Consider the following 12,526-nt stretch of genomic DNA (forward strand, 5'->3'; position numbering starts at 1 on the left):
GTCCGGATTCCGCCCCGGCACAGAAGATCTACCGCGCCGCGTCCCCTCACGATAACGCAAACGAAACACCGTTTTCGATGTTGGAGTTCTCACTTGCTCTCTTGTCATGTAACAATAAAGCCCCAGGGCCAGACAGAATCAAATTTAACTTGTTAAAGAATCTGCCAGACTCTGCTAAGAGACGCTTGTTGAATTTATTTAATACGTTTCTTTAGGGTAATATTGTCCCTTATGAATGGAGGCAAGTGAAGGTCATCGCCATTCAAAAACCAGGAAAACCAGCCTCCGACCACAACTCGTATCGACCGATTGCAATGCTGTCCTGTATCCGAAATTTGTTCGAGAAAATGATCTTGTTTCGCCTCGACAATTGGGTTGATGCAAATGGCTTACTGTCAGATACACAATTTGGTTTCCGCAAAAGCAATAGGGACGAACGATTGTCTTGCGTTAGTCTCAACCGAAGTTCAAATGGCTTATGCGAGCAAATAGCAGACGGCATCAGTTTTTTAGATATTAAGGGAGCTTTTGATACAGTATCTTTTAAATTTTTTCTGAGAAGCTGCACCAGCATGGTCTTTCACCGACTCTGAACAAACTTGTTGTTTAAAAAACACATCCATTTTTCGCATGGTGACTTATCGACATCACGAATTAGCTACATGGGTCTTCCCCAGGGCTCATGTCTAAGCCCCCTTCTCTATAACTTTTACGTGAATGACATGGACGAATATCTTGTCAATTCCTGCACGCTAAGGCAGCTTGCAGATGACGGTGTGGTCTCTATTACTCTAGTCCCAAAGCCGTCGATCTGCAAGGACCATTGCAAGATACCTTGGACAATTTGTCTGCTTGGGCCCTCTAGGTGGGTATCGAGTTCCCCACGGAAAACACTGAGCTTGTCGAATTTTCAAGGAAACGTGAACTAGCGCAACTACAGCTACAATTAATGGGTCAAACTATTGCTCAGGTTTCAATATTCAAATATCTCGGGGTCTAGTTCGACTCTAAAGGAACCAGGGGATGTCACATTAGGTATCTGAAACAGAAGTGCCATCAAAGGATCAACTTTCTCCGTACAATAACCGGAACATGGTGGGGTGTCCACCCAGGAGACCAGATCGGGCTGTACCAAGCAACGATATTGTCGGTGATGGAGTACGGGAGTTTCCGTTTCCGAACATAAATTTTATTACACTAGAGCGAATCCAATATTGTTGTTTGCGTATTGCTTTGGGTTGCATGCACTCGACTCATACGATGAGTTTAGAAGTGCTGGCGGGCGTTATTCCGCCGAAAAATCGATTTTGAGACCTCTCATATCGATTGTTCATCCGATGTGATATCTTGAACCCGTTAGTAATTGCAAATTTCATAAGGCTTGTCGAGCTCAATGCTCAAACCCGATTTATGTCCCTGTTCTTCGACTACATGGCACAAAATATCAATCTTTCTTTATATTATCCCAACCGTGTCAATCTCCCCCATGCTTCTGATTCAACTGTATTCTTCGAAACATCCATGAAGGACGAGATTCGTGGAATCCCGGATCACATACGTCCGCAAGTGATCCCAAGCATCTTTCATAGTGAATTTTGTAGAAGTCGACTGCAACAAGATGTATTACATCGACGGGTCAAGCCTCGACGGCTCCACTGACTTCGGTATATTCAATCAAAACCTCACCGCCTCATTCAAACTCAATGATCCTGCTTCACGTCGCAGAACTTGCTGCTATTCAGTATACCTTTGGGATCATTGATACTTTGCCCACCGATCATTACTTTATTGTCTCGGATAGCCTCAGCTCAATCGAGGCTCTCCGTTCAATGAAACCTAGAAAGCACATTCCATATTTTCTGGGGAAAATCTGGGAGCGCCTGCGTGCTTTATCTGTAAGATCGTACAAGATTACCTTAGTTTGGGTTCCCTCGCATTGCTCCATTCCAGGTAATGAAGAAGCGGACTGAGTAGCTGAGGTGGGCGCTTTAGAAGGTTACATATTGGAAAGAATAATTAGTTTCAGCGAATTTTCTATATTACTCTATAGTATTACTCATCAGAGAACCCTCGAAAGTTGGCAAACTTCATGGAGCAATGGGAAACTAGGAACGTGGCGACATTCGATAATCCCTAAGGTATCGACGAAACCTTAGTTCAGAGGGATGGAAGTGGGTCGGGATTTCATTCGCGCGATGTCTCGGCTCATGTCTAATCACTATACGCTGGACGCTGATGTCCGACGTATTGGGCTCGCAAATAGCGGTATCTGCACCAGCGGCAACAATTATCACGATATCGAACATATTGTTTGGACATGCGCCGAGTACTGTTCTGTCAGATCTCAACTATTTAATTCCCTTTGGCCCTGAGGAAGATCACCCAATGTCCCGGTTCGAGATGTACTGGCAATATGCGATCTCCATCATGTCCCTCTTATGTACCTTCCTAAAACCATTACCTATTATTTTTGTTATCATTCTCAGAAGTACCTTCTTCTGCCTACCGTACCCCAACGATGGTTTGATGCGACTCCAAGACGACACAAAACATCTTTGTGGAATGATCCAACAAACACGAAACCTACAGCACACCATCACACGCGCGACGCGTTGTGTTGCCGATCTGCTTCTGAGTCGTACTACGAAATCGTCTGGAGGAACCCCCGCCGGCTCGAGGAAGACCGCCCGCATCCCAAAACATGATGTTTCCATCCGAAGATGAAATCCTAACCGTTGATTCCCGATGTCGGAAACTGAAAATTAATATCATAACCCTTCCCTGTCCGCCTTGTCCACCCTCTCTCCACTGTCTCTGATACACAGATGTAGGACTTCATCGCCCCCCCCCCCCTTGAATATCTTCCCAAAACTTATCCAGATATTATCTCGTTAAGAACCAACAGTACCACTACTGCCCATAAAAGCATAAGAGTCCCATATGGATTTTTGTCGAAAATGAGTTATATGTTGGATTGTATTCTGTATCACCACTGAATCACAATGTGCAAATAAGATTACCAGGTTTGTTTAGAAAATATCGAAAAAATGTTCTCGATAACCCTGACAATATGGATATTTTTGGAACGGGCTTGACAAGTAGATACTGAATATGGACCATTGGAACCTTTTCGAAATCCAAGATGGCGACTTCCGGTTGAGCAATATTCTCGATAATCCTAACAATATGGGTATTTTTTGAACGGGATTGACAAGTAGATGCTGAAAATGGACAATTGGAACCGTTTTGAAATCCAAGATGTCGACTTCTGGTTGAGCAATATTCTCGATAACCCTAACAATATTAGAGGTGTGCGCCACGCCGCCGCCGCCTCGCCGCGCCGACGATTGCATGTAAAAATAGTACTTTACCTGAAATCGGCGCGGCGCACACCTCTATACAATATCGGTATTTTTGGCTTGGCAAGTAGATAATGAAAATTGACAATTGGAACCTTTTCAAAATCCAACATGGCGATTTCCGGTTGAGCAATATTCTCGATAACCCTAACAATATGGGTATTTTTGGAATGAGCTTGCCAAGTAAATGTTGAAAATGGACAATTAGAAACTTTTCCAAGTTCAATATGACGATTGCCGGTTGAGCATTATTCTTGATAACGAACAATATGGGTTCTATTTCCGTCATGCACTCGTCAACCCTATCCCGAAATACCCATATTGTTGAGGTTATAGAGAATTGGATTCCAAAATAGTTCAAGACATCGATTTCCGTTATGCACTCGTCAACCCCATTCCGAAAACACCCATATTGTTGAGGTTATAGAAAATTTATCTAAACCGGAAGTCGCCATCTTGGATTCCAAAATGGCTCAAGACATCGATTTCCGTCATACATCGTCAACCCCATTCCGAAAATACCCAACTTATATAAGTAACAAATAACTAAGAATACATAAGTATATAATTTCATGCTGTAATGTACGAACTCAAACTTTCCAAAAAGAGTTCGTTATTTCGCATTTAGTTCGCAAAAAAGGTTACGTAAATCGAATATTACGTAAAAAAAGAGTTCGTAAATGGAGGTTTCAGTGTACAATGCAAAAAACACACAATATGACCCCCACCCCCTAATCTTACGAATATTATATTATTCCCTCTTGTATTTGTATGAGTTAGATGAAAAATTTCTTTCGTTTCATTATATAAAAACAAAATAGTATTTGATTGTGTAACCCCTTGCTTTTAAGAAATTTAAAATGTAAATCAAAGAAAAAATGGCACCTTTAAGCTAACGCAAACGTGTCTTATCAAATAAACGAATTGAATAAAAATAAAAAACCTATTTTAATCCACCTAGCGGTGCAATTGTGCCTTTCTCAATCATGAATCACGAGAATGTGTGCGTTGTTTATATTCATTAAAAGCTTTTAAATGCATATATTACATTTTATTATTATACATCACATGACAACTATATACAGGAAAATAAATCATTATTCGAGTTCTAAAATTTTGAAAAAGAAAAAAACAGCCACGGTAATATTGAACTGAAAAAAAAGGTGCAAAATCGGCAAAGTCCCAAAAAGTCGATTTTTATAAAAAAAAAATTTTTCGAGATAACATAAAATCTCGACGTTTCATGCATTTTAAAGATGTATGGCATCAAAAATACGAATACGATTTCTGAAATTTCATGTGGTCCCCCCTTTGAAAAAAAATTTGAGTTCCGTCTTATATGGGAATTTCATATGTGACCGGACGGTTTAGTCTATATTTCCGGAACCATATAAGCGATCCGTACGAAATTTTATAGACATCTATGGGGATATTATAGCTATCATTTGGGACTAAGTTTGTGAAAATTGGCCCAACCATTTCCGGGAAACTGATGTGAGTTCGTAAATTTTGAAAGATGGCCGCTTTTCCCGGGCACTTCCGGAACCGTCTATGGTGGTTAATGTAGTCAACGAAAGTTTGGTTGACCGTCGGTGACCTAGAACAGCAAATTTAAGTTGTTTGAGAGACATTTTAGCGAAATTTTTACCTTTTTTGCTTTCATTGGAGTATCGGTTTGAATCACAATTTGCTATGTGATCGCACGCCACAACCTGTAACTCCGGAACCGGAAGTCGTATCGGGATGAAATTAAATAGCCATTTACGGGGACGCAATACCTTTCATTTGAGGTCAAGTTTAGTCGAATCGGTCTAGCCATCTCCGAGAAACCGATGTGACTGTTATTCTGAATTTAGATACTTCCGCCGGGGCTTCCGGAACCGAGGATGGTGGCCAATGTGGCCAAATAGACTTTGAATGGATGTTAGTGACCTAATACTACAAATCGAAGCAGTTGTGGTCATATTTTGGAAAATTTTTCACCTTTATACATTCATTGCAGAATTTATTAAAATCGACATTTTCTGCGTGTTCGTACTTATCACCCTGTAATTCCGGAACCGGAAGTCGGATCCATTAGAAATTCAATAGCAGCCTATGGGAACGTTGCACCTTTCATTTGAGACTAAGTTTGTCAAAATCGGTTCATCCATCTCTGAGAAAAATGAGTGACATTTTTGGTCACATACACACACACATACACACACACATACATACATACACACATACATACACACACACACACACAGACATTTGCCGAACTCGACGAACTGAATCGAATGGTATATGTCACTCGGCCCTCCGGGCCTCCGTTAAAAAGTCGGTTTTCAGAGCAATTGCAATACCTTTCTATTGAGAAAGGCAAAAACATGAGCATGAAGAGGTTAATGAAAATATTTGTTTTTGTTTTGTGAACTTCAGTCACGGTTTTCGCCATGTTATTACCAAATCGGTTTTCTGTACGTGAACTAGTTCACATCTTTATGAATACTATTCATAAAACCAAAGGTTGATCATGATCAAAAATTGTGGCTAAGATCCTGAAATCACGAACATAAATCACATTAATCGTGATTAAAATATCAAAAATCGTGACTACCCGATCATAATTCAATATCAAGATTATAACAGGATGCAATTTTTGTTGTAAGCTGTGTTATCAATTTGGTCTCGTTAGTAGTTACAATACCAGAAAATTATAACAAGTAGCAGTGCGAGATATAGTTTTGAAATGTTTCTGTTATGTGTTTCTGATCGGGTATTATCTTGAAATCATTAACATACATCACTCTACTCATGACTAAAATGAAATATTACGAAGACGTGAATAGAAGTTACAAAACTCGTGACTAAGATTCTGTTATCATGAGCATAAATCACGCTGCAATGTCAGAAAAATCATCCGGCAGTTCACTTATAACGGTAACGCGATAAGAAAATATAGAATAACGAATATGCTCCTGAAATCATGAACATCGTTTTACTGACTAACCATGTCCAGAGAACAATCACAATAACTCAACCAAACATTCGAATGTAACGCCATGTTTACTTCGAATGTAACGCCATGTTTACATTCGTGGTGAACTATTTTTTTTGGAAACATAAATGGTTTAATGACTATGACGTTTATTTTAAGAACTTGGTCACGGTTTTCGTACAACGATTAGTACACAAAATCGTGATTTTGTTTCATGAATTTATGAACGCAATTTTTCCGTTTAGCTGAATTCTAAATTGTCGTTCAGAGATCATTATTCTCACATCATTGCGAAACAGAAATACCACTTTACACTGGCCGATGTCGTTTGTTTGCCATGAACCACGTAATCTATGTCTTTTGCAGTTTTCGCCTGATAATCAGAGCCAGCATAAAAACAAAGCTCAGTTTGCAATTGAAGTAGTATGTGAACCGAAAATAATTGAATGAATGCGCTGTACCGAATGAATGATAGCATGGCAAACAACTGAAACATTCCCTTCATGCGGTGGGTATGAATTGAATTTCATTCCTCTTTCAAGCTCACTCGGGAATGTCCATATTTCTGATCTTGCTTAAAGTAGTAAGGTTCGAATTTAATAGGAAATACAATTTAATTGGTTTTTGGTAATAAAGAATTAAATTATCATCGTCCCATGAACACCAAGTTCCATGAGTGTCCTGTTTTACGCTTTACCTCCAGACCACAAATGTTTTTTTTAAATTCCTCAAAACCACACGTATACAATAAAAGTAATACGATTCAAAAAACAACACTCACCGTTTTATTTATTCGCCGACGCCAGTCAGCCTGCGATGTCAACAAATTTTCCCCTCAGGCTTTGTATCACCAGACAGCGGACCGCTGACTGACAGAAAAAAAACAATCTTCGCCTCACGGTGATTCGCACAAAATATAACCTCTAATCTTGCATCCCGGCTAGCCAATAAAAAGATCCCATTTGGTATCACTCAGCACATTTTTCTCCTGCTATCATCATCTTCCTTCACTTTTCACTCTTCCGTCAAACGCGCATTTCCATCTTCAGCCACCATCATCATGGCAAGGCTCAGCAAGGGCACTAGATGGGATATTCACGACTGACTTACGTCAAAGCAACTTCTGGCAGCCCCAGTAAGCCTCTCCCCGATTGCCTAATTTCACTAATCGCTTTCGCACATCATTAATCACATAAATGCGGAATCGTTTTCACGATACTCGTACTGTATAGTGTTATTTTTACCTCAACATATATACGCCCGTGTGTTTGTTTGTATGTTTCTTTGTGTACGTTTAGTATGTGATACTCTGTCGTGGCATACGTTCAGGCGTTTTGTTTCAGATTTCCTACACCAGAATTACCATTTGATCGGTTATGCTATTCGCTTCTTTTGGCCACAAAAAAATTTCTCTTCAAACACGAGGCCTCATCGAAAGGGAGGAAAACACTTTGTATTCCAGCTATCATCTATTCACGGTTGGGTGGGTACTTTTTTCTGCCTGCCGGCCTCGGCTGGGGAGCGAAGGATGGCAAACGAAATAAACGAAGAAATTTGTTACAAATTTATTACGTTATGATTTATGGTATACATCCATGGGAGGTGGAATATACAAAAGCAGTTTTTTTCGTTTTCTCAAGGCAAGGACAGACTGCTAAACAAACAAACAAGCAAACAATGGTTATGGAAAGGGGCCCTGCGCAAGTTGTAAGATAGAATAAGTTGGGAAATCTAATGTTTACTTCCACGTTGAATATTCTTCTTGAAGTCTAAATGAAATATACTTTCTGCAAAATTTTCTTCTGATTGCATCTAGATCATTTTTTCATAGGAAATAATCTTATTTAAAACGAATTTGCGTAAGTATTTTCCGTCGAGTATTTATTCACAAGTAGCTCGGATCTCCAGTAGTACACCGCCCGAATGCAGACACGAAACTAGTCGACTGCCATCGTGGCACGTCTGTTTTTGTTACGATGACGACGGCAACTGTGAGCGTATCCATTCCACTGCTTCCGTACAGAAGCCACCCCCACAGTCATTGGCATCTGCAAAAAAAATCATTCGCCTTACTCTCCACCAAAAACACCCCTTTTCACAGCGCACGAAAGTAGTCTTCAATCGCGGCACCAACAACAAGCAATAATTGCTAGTTAAATAGTTACACACTTTCACGGCACCACCACTAGCCTCGTAGTGACACCACTACAATGAAGCAGTAATCATCACCCATCCGTGCGCTACAACCGTCATCATCGTCATCTACTACAACCACCCTTGCGTACAACATGTGCTTCGCACGCGCTCGGATCTATTCATCCCGTCGACGCCGCCATGAGAATCACCAGCCCACTCCACTTCCATCGAAGCAAGCCAAAGCACGACCGACCGACCAAACGAACTACCGAGCCACTCCTTTGCAGAGAGGAAACACCGACCGAACCGAAGCGATGCCGTGTCCAAGGATAACTAAATGCCCCGTGTTGTATGCAACAGCTAAGTCCAGACGGGTACGGGTTGTTTTCACCCGAACCGTTGACAGGTGAACTCGTGTCGGAGCCGGGAGTGCGCATGTGCTACGGATATTGGCAGAACGTAGTGGTGTGTCGGAGTTTTGGGTTGTGGGAATACTGCTGTTCGGTGTGAAATGGATTTGAATCCATATGCTACTCGCGATGCGTTGGCTTTAACGGAGTCGTGTGTCTTATATATTTATGAGAAATAAATAATATGAAGAGTATTTATAATGTGTGCCCATCGAATCCAGTAGTGCAGAGAATCTTGATTTCAGCGATGGAGAATTTTCAGCATTGCCTGATAACGTCTCAGCTCGTTTCCTTGATTTTTAGGTTTCGTGCAGACTATCATCACTGCTGCTGTATTAAAGCACTGCATGTAGTCGTCGATAAATTATGTGCCTTAAAACTATCTTAAAGTTGTCTGAAGACCATTTCAGTTTCAAATCAATACCGCAAAAGTTATTTGAATAAAATAGGTTTTCTAAGAAACACTAAGAAACACCCTAAATTTCGATTTTAAATTTGTTGATAAATGAAAAGTATGACAGATAAATTTTTTCAAAGTTTGTCGTTCTATAAATTCGCAAAGGTCGTTTGGCTCTAGCTAGAATGAGTAAATAGTTTTTTTTTTGATTTTGGTAATATTTGAACCACCCTGGCTGTTGTTTTAACAAAAGCGCTTTTAATCCACCTAACAGTGTGATGAGACATTTCTTGTTACTCTTATCATTCTTTTCGGATATTATATAGATTAAGAACATTTGGAACTTGCTGTTTCACGGTGTTTTTGATAACATATACTATATGAGGCAGTGGCACAACACAGAGAAACGCTCAAATCAGCATAGGACAACATCAGTGCTAGATCTCAAATCTCAAAGGCTAAACCAAATCAATGGACACAATTCCTGTCAGGCCATGGCTGTTTCCGACAGTACCTCCACAGGTTCGGGCACGCGGAGGTCCCAGCCTGCCCTGACTGCCCAGGTGTAGACGAAACTGCCGAACACATACTGTTCGTAAGTCCTCGTTTCGACGTCGAAATAAGAGCAATGCTTGACGTCTGTGGCTGTGACACAACCCCAGATACCATTATTCAGCGGATGTGCCAATCGGTGGAGAAGTGGAATTTGGCGCACCGAGCAACAGACGACGGGCACGACTCACTAGCGATTGGTTAGTTGGAACGAAAAAGGCCGAGCGCAGAAAAGTGAGTGAATGGTCTGTTCATGCTAAGGCAGGTTTGGCGCAGCGACTGGCAACCGCATATGGGGTAAACCCAGCCACCCCGAAGCAAGGCAGAAGAGCGAGTGTATAGGCGTATATGTGGACTGCCTCATGCCAAGAGAGTCGTAGCGTAGCATGCTGGGACTTAGCTATTGATACCTCGTGGCGTGGCAGAGGAATGAAGGGTGAGCATCCAAGTCAGCCTCACGTGGTATGTTAAAGGTGAGCACAAAAGTAAGCCTCGTAAGTGTTAGAGAGTGAATCAGGGTGTGACAAAGCGAGCACCCAAGTAAGCCTCATACAGGATGCATGGACGCGTGAGCGAGAGTGAGTGAGTACATCAAGTACAGCTATCCCCCCAGAAGTAATACCGAGAGGTAGTCCCTGGGGGGAACAATGGCGCTGCCCAAGGGAATTTAGTCGGTATTACCTATTCATGATGTCACCATGAGAGCTCGACACTCCAGTACACCCCGTGTGATAGCTTGGCATCTACTAATTGGGTTAGTGCGGAAATTGCGTTCTCCATTAACAAAAAAAAGATGTTACAGTGCCTCTATTGGAGGAAGGTAGGGAGCTTAATGTAAAAGTGTGTATGGGTGTGTGCATCACTATGGAAAGTAGTACCTGTACCCGCAGACAGAGTTGCCAGTCTTCTTGATATGCAGTCTTCGCTAGAATTAGAAGTGACTTGTACCGCATGACGCTTCTAACTAGACCCAGCACCCCCTTCTGCGGTGTAAGGTCATTCGGCGGAACGATACAGGGGGAGCAGTGTGGCGGCACCGTCACGGTAATTCAGATAGACCTATCCCGAACACTCTACACACTCACGCAGTATTTTAACACACAGACACAGTAGCTACACATATGATCGATTCAGATTTTAGATTGTAGTAATGCATTGACTACCGTACCGTCAATACGCCTTTCTTTTCTCTTGAAGTTATTTGGGCAACCCCAAACAGTCACGATACATAGGTTATGTTCCAGACATCAATCATCTATCTTTTCATAAATAATATCGAAAACTGAGAATGTCTCTTGACTGTCGAACTTATTTGTAAAGAGTATTTTTCGGCTTATCAGTCGTGAATTAGACAGCGAAAACAACTATATTGTTTTTACTTCCAACGTTTCGATGGCTTTATTCCACCTTTATCAAGGATTCTAAAAAGAGTACGTAGTTACTGGAGTGTACATATGAAAATTGTTGATTTTAAAGATCACATTGATTTTAAACTCACAAAAATTTTGTTGTTTTCTTGTTATGTTAAGATTTGTTGAAAAAGTGAACCGTCCTAATATTTTGTCAGCGTCAAATAGTGGCTATGGAAGTCGTATGTTGTAGTTGTTACAAATATTTAAAAACTTATTGTACAATATTACTCACTGCCGTCGTTTGCATATTTTGCACTTCACTGTATCTGATGAATTTTTTCTGGGTTATAATTAACTAACGTTTTTGGGTAAATGCTTGAGAAAAAAGCGCTAAGGTTTGTCTGCTAACTCTGCTGTTGAATGTTTGCTATAATTGTGTGTGGTAGTGTTGGTGGTGTCAGTTTTATAGTTGCTGATGTTTAGTGTATGTATAATGCCTGCGTATATAGAGCTAAGCCCTTCTATATACGCAAGCATTACACATACACTAAACATCAGCAACTATAAAACTGACACCACCAACACTACCACACACAATTATAGCAAACATTCAACAGCAGAGTTAGCAGACAAACCTTAGCGCTTTTTTCTCAAGCATTTACCCAAAAACGTTAGTTAATTATAACCCAGAAAAAATTCATCAGATACAGTGAAGTGCAAAATATGCGAACGACGGCAGTGAGTAATATTGTACAATAAGTTTTTAAATATTTGTAACAACTACAACATACGACTTCCATAGCCACTATTTGACGCTGACAAAATATTAGGACGGTTCACTTTTTCAACAAATCTTAACATAACAAGAAAACAACAAAATTTTTGTGAGTTTAAAATCAATGTGATCTTTAAAATCAACAATTTTCATATGTACACTCCAGCAACTACGTACTCTTTTTAGAATCCTTGATAAAGGTGGAATAAAGCCATCGAAATGTTGGAAGTAAAAACAATATAGTTTGTTTTCGCTGTCTAATTCACGACTGATAAGCCGAAAAATACCCTTTAAAATCGAAAACTGTTTAACACTGCACTGTTTTCAGACTGCGGATGAAACGGACAGATGGTGGACTTAACGGCGTGTTCTTTCACAAAATGACACAATTTACTGTTTTAATGGTCGTTTTTGAATAGATTATGGGTCTTGTATGTTCAATTCGAGACAGAGCATTATGCTTTGGGGTCACAATCATTTCAAAGAATAAGTTTATATACAGAGCGTGGTAGTTCCCCAGTGGCGTAGTAGCGGGGGGGGGGGGGGTTGGGGACGAAACCCCCCC

General features: G+C 40.7%; 1 protein-coding gene across 5 annotated transcripts in view; it reads right to left on the bottom strand.

The window, feature by feature from the left end:
- The window catches only part of LOC131693907 (uncharacterized), a 221,360-nt gene extending 212,568 nt beyond the window's left edge, over positions 1 to 8,792 (bottom strand). The window contains exons 1-2 of one of the 5 annotated variants that reach the window (XR_009306360.1): positions 8,509 to 8,792; positions 7,121 to 7,853 (exon numbers count right to left, since the gene is read on the bottom strand). The gene's annotated coding sequence lies outside the window, so the exon portion shown is untranslated. Of the gene's footprint in view, positions 1 to 7,120 lie in introns of all 5 variants that reach the window. The other 4 variants (XR_009306358.1, XR_009306357.1, XR_009306356.1 and 1 more) reach the window with 4 other exon arrangements.
- Between the last annotated feature and the right edge of the window lie 3,734 nt (positions 8,793 to 12,526).

This window comes from Topomyia yanbarensis, chromosome 3 (assembly GCF_030247195.1).
Source record: "Topomyia yanbarensis strain Yona2022 chromosome 3, ASM3024719v1, whole genome shotgun sequence".
Lineage (NCBI taxonomy): Eukaryota > Metazoa > Arthropoda > Insecta > Diptera > Culicidae > Topomyia > Topomyia yanbarensis.